This window comes from Schistocerca serialis, unplaced genomic scaffold, assembly GCF_023864345.2.
Source record: "Schistocerca serialis cubense isolate TAMUIC-IGC-003099 unplaced genomic scaffold, iqSchSeri2.2 HiC_scaffold_1153, whole genome shotgun sequence".
NCBI classification, from domain to species: Eukaryota; Metazoa; Arthropoda; class Insecta; order Orthoptera; family Acrididae; genus Schistocerca; species Schistocerca serialis.
Genome location: NW_026047352.1, coordinates 305,001 through 310,000, shown reverse-complemented (window position 1 = coordinate 310,000; position 5,000 = coordinate 305,001). Strand labels below are relative to the sequence as shown.

Here is a 5,000-nt window from a genome sequence, read left to right as displayed (position 1 = left end):
ATATCGTACCTTAACCTAACCTACATTGCGCCTTCACCTAACCTACGTTGTACCTTAACCTAACCTACGTTGTACCTTAACCTAACCTACGTTGTACCTTAACCTAACCTACGTTGTACCTTAACCTAACCTACGTTGTACCTTAACCTAACCTACGTTGTACCTTAACCTAACCTACGTTGTACCTTAACCTAACCTACGTTGTACCTTAACCTAACCTACGTTGTGCCTTAACCTAACCTACGTTGTGCCTTAACCTAACCTACGTTGTGCCTTAACCTAACCTACGTTGTGCCTTAACCTAACCTACGTTGTGCCTTAACCTAACCTACGTTGTGCCTTAACCTAACCTACGTTGTGCCTTAACCTAACCTACGTTGTGCCTTAACCTAACCTATGTTGTGCCTTAACCTAACCTATGTTGTGCCTTAACCTAACCTATGTTGTGCCTTAACCTAACCTATGTTGTGCCTTAACCTAACCTATGTTGTGCCTTAACCTAACCTATGTTGTGCCTTAACCTAACCTATGTTGTGCCTTAACCTAACCTATGTTGTGCCTTAACCTAACCTATGTTGTGCCTTAACCTAACCTATGTTGTGCCTTAACCTAACCTATGTTGTGCCTTAACCTAACCTATGTTGTGCCTTAACCTAACCTACGTTGTGCCTTAACCTAACCTACGTTGTGCCTTAACCTAACCTACGTTGTGCCTTAACCTAACCTACGTTGTGCCTTAACCTAACCTACGTTGTGCCTTAACCTAACCTACGTTGTGCCTTAACCTAACCTACGTTGTGCCTTAACCTAACCTACGTTGTGCCTTAACCTAACCTACGTTGTGCCTTAACCTAACCTACGTTGTGCCTTAACCTAACCTACGTTGTGCCTTAACCTAACCTACGTTGTGCCTTAACCTAACCTACGTTGTGCCTTAACCTAACCTATGTTGTGCCTTAACCTAACCTATGTTGTGCCTTAACCTAACCTATGTTGTGCCTTAACCTAACCTATGTTGTGCCTTAACCTAACCTATGTTGTGCCTTAACCTAACCTATGTTGTGCCTTAACCTAACCTATGTTGTGCCTTAACCTAACCTATGTTGTGCCTTAACCTAACCTATGTTGTGCCTTAACCTAACCTACGTTGTGCCTTAACCTAACCTACGTTGTGCCTTAACCTAACCCATATTGTACCTTAACCTAACCCATATTGTACCTTAACCTAACCCATATTGTACCTTAACGTAACCTAATTTGTGCCTTAACGTAACCTAATTTGTGCCTTAACGTAACCTAATTTGTGCCTTAACGTAACCTAATTTGTGCCTTAACGTAACCTAATTTGTGCCTTAACGTAACCTAATTTGTGCCTTAACGTAACCTAATTTGTGCCTTAACGTAACCTAATTTGTGCCTTAACGTAACCTAATTTGTGCCTTAACGTAACCTAATTTGTGCCTTAACGTAACCTAATTTGTGCCTTAACGTAACCTAATTTGTGCCTTAACGTAACCTAATTTGTGCCTTAACGTAACCTAATTTGTGCCTTAACGTAACCCATGTTGTGCCTTAACGTAACCCATGTTGTGCCTTAACGTAACCCAATTTGTGCCTTAACGTAACCCATGTTGTGCCTTAACCTAACCTATATTGTGCCTCAACCTAACCTATATTGCGCCTTAACCTGACGCACGTTGTCGCTGAACCTGCTCTGTAATTGTTATGCAACTCGTTAAATTAGTGTAGTGTTGCCTAACCGCAACCCTCGCAATATAGTTCGCTATTCGCACTGCCCGGTCCCCTGTGTATCGCGTCATGTTAAACACCTTGCAGGTGTTGCTGACTTTCCACATGCTCCTGCTATACACTGTAATGTGGATAGCAGCAGGACGTACATGCCCCCCCCCCCTTCCCCCCTGCCTTCGCAAGCTGGTCGTTGAGAAGTTTGCATGTTCAATGCCCTTCGCATGCCGACGTACTCAGCCTACGTTGTGGTACGGCCTGTCACCTGTCCGCCGATGTACGCAAAACCCACAAACTGTACTGCACATTGGTCCGTATGTACTGAATGATACATCGTGGCACATGTGTGACCGTACGACGACTGCGCCTAGCAACGGCAGACCATACAGTCCAAATATTGTGCACGCAGCTACGTGTCGTCTCCCTATAAGAGCTGGATTGCAGTGTGGTACGCCATTCAGACGTGTGGGAGGAACGGACGCCCTGGATGGCGATCAGCATGAGCAGTCTGTTGATGTAGTGGAGCGTGTATTCGGACGTAGTCGTCTCTTCTCACACACCGTGATAGCATGTTGCACCGCGTTCCACATCTGCGACATCCTGCAGAGGCCGGCTGACAGTCGTTCGCGCAATGGACACCGCATACGTACGGGGGCTACCTTCCACGTGTTCTCGAGGCGTGCACATGTTGTTGCGTCTATGTGGGCAGACGTAGTGTGTTGTGACACCTGACACAGGCATGCAATACTCGTTGCAAATGGCGATGGACGTCTACGTTTGCTGGTGACGTTACGCAAATGAACAACAGGTAACCCGTTGTGGTGCGGTTGTTCTCGCTAGAGGTGAATCAGTGTTGGCGACGATCGGTCGAGCTATTAACCGGTTGTTTCAGGGATACCCACCATGCCCACGAACGTGAAAGGGGACCCACCATGCCCACGAACGCGAAAGGGGATCTGGGTGTGAGGCGATACGCGGCGGTGGCTGGGTGGGACCGTCCCCGGCCGGTGAGGGGGGGCCGCCCGGCGTGCTGGCAGCGCGGTGCGTGGGCGCACGCGCTACAGCCGGCTGGTGGGGGCGGCCAGTGGCAGGCGCGCCGGCCGACGGACGCGGCAGGCGGCGCAGCTGCGCGCCGGCGCCCCCTGCTCGCGGCGCCTTGCGGCCAAAGTAGGTCCTCGCGGGCCCGGTGCGAAGCGCGGTGGCCATCTGCAGTGTGCTGGTCCGATTGAGGACTGTGTGCGCTGAGGATGCGCCGCCGCCCGGCGCTCGGCGCCGCGACGCCGTCTGCTGCTCGGTCGCCCCAGCGGTTCTCGCAGGTGGTTTGTATCGCAGCTGTGCGGACGTGTTGGCGCGTGCGCTGTGCTGGGAGAGTTCGCTTCGGCACCCAAGTGGGGCTTTTGTCCTTCTGTGGCGCTGGCGTTGGAGCTGCCGGTCACCGTAGGTGGCGCGTGTTGTCTCCCGCCGGCAATGCCACGACAGCACGCTCCCGGGCCTCTGTCGGCAGCGGCAAGCTCAGTTGGGAGCACGGGTGGTCGCACCTAAAGCGTCTACTCGCCTAACTCCGGGCGATTGCGCCTCTCTCGAACCCGACCAAGTACTTAGGACGGCGCTGCGCGCCGCCGGGACCTGAGAGGGTTTCGAGGTGTGTTGTGCAGGGGAGCTCAGCCTCCTCCTGTTTGCAGAATAATTGAGCGGACGCTTGCGTGTTCGCGCGGGCCCCCGGGACACACTCCCGGGCGGCCGGCTGCTCAGCTCTAGTTGACGCAGCTCCCTGGTTGATCCTGCCAGTAGTCATATGCTTGTCTCAAAGATTAAGCCATGCATGTCTCAGTACAAGCCGCATTAAGGTGAAACCGCGAATGGCTCATTAAATCAGTTATGGTTCCTTAGATCGTACCCACGTTACTTGGATAACTGTGGTAATTCTAGAGCTAATACATGCAAACAGAGTCCCGACCAGAGATGGAAGGGACGCTTTTATTAGATCAAAACCAATCGGTCGGCTCGTCCGGTCCGTTTGCCTTGGTGACTCTGAATAACTTTGGGCTGATCGCACGGTCCTCGTACCGGCGACGCATCTTTCAAATGTCTGCCTTATCAACTGTCGATGGTAGGTTCTGCGCCTACCATGGTTGTAACGGGTAACGGGGAATCAGGGTTCGATTCCGGAGAGGGAGCCTGAGAAACGGCTACCACATCCAAGGAAGGCAGCAGGCGCGCAAATTACCCACTCCCGGCACGGGGAGGTAGTGACGAAAAATAACGATACGGGACTCATCCGAGGCCCCGTAATCGGAATGAGTACACTTTAAATCCTTTAACGAGTATCTATTGGAGGGCAAGTCTGGTGCCAGCAGCCGCGGTAATTCCAGCTCCAATAGCGTATATTAAAGTTGTTGCGGTTAAAAAGCTCGTAGTTGGATTTGTGTCCCACGCTGTTGGTTCACCGCCCGTCGGTGTTTAACTGGCATGTATCGTGGGACGTCCTGCCGGTGGGGCGAGCCGAAGGCGTGCGACCGCCTCGTGCGTGCTCGTGCGTCCCGAGGCGGACCCCGTTGAAATCCTACCAGGGTGCTCTTTATTGAGTGTCTCGGTGGGCCGGCACGTTTACTTTGAACAAATTAGAGTGCTTAAAGCAGGCAAGCCCGCCTGAATACTGTGTGCATGGAATAATGGAATAGGACCTCGGTTCTATTTTGTTGGTTTTCGGAACCCGAGGTAATGATTAATAGGGACAGGCGGGGGCATTCGTATTGCGACGTTAGAGGTGAAATTCTTGGATCGTCGCAAGACGAACAGAAGCGAAAGCATTTGCCAAGTATGTTTTCATTAATCAAGAACGAAAGTTAGAGGTTCGAAGGCGATCAGATACCGCCCTATTTCTAACCATAAACGATGCCAGCCAGCGATCCGCCGCAGTTCCTCCGATGACTCGGCGGGCAGCCTCCGGGAAACCAAAGCTTTTGGGTTCCGGGGGAAGTATGGTTGCAAAGCTGAAACTTAAAGGAATTGACGGAAGGGCACCACCAGGAGTGGAGCCTGCGGCTTAATTTGACTCAACACGGGAAACCTCACCAGGCCCGGACACCGGAAGGATTGACAGATTGATAGCTCTTTCTTGATTCGGTGGGTGGTGGTGCATGGCCGTTCTTAGTTGGTGGAGCGATTTGTCTGGTTAATTCCGATAACGAACGAGACTCTAGCCTGCTAACTAGTCGCGTGACATCCTTCGTGCTGTCAGCGATTACTTTTCT

General features: G+C 51.6%; 1 non-coding gene across 1 annotated transcript in view; it reads left to right on the top strand.

Moving 5' to 3' along the window:
- Nucleotides 1–3,514: 3,514 nt before the first annotated feature.
- The window catches only part of LOC126432773 (small subunit ribosomal RNA), a 1,909-nt gene continuing 423 nt past the window's right edge, over nucleotides 3,515–5,000 (top strand). Inside the window, exon 1 of the ribosomal RNA XR_007578215.1 lies at nucleotides 3,515–5,000. This exon is cut by the window's right edge and continues 423 nt beyond it. This is a non-coding gene — a ribosomal RNA (small subunit ribosomal RNA).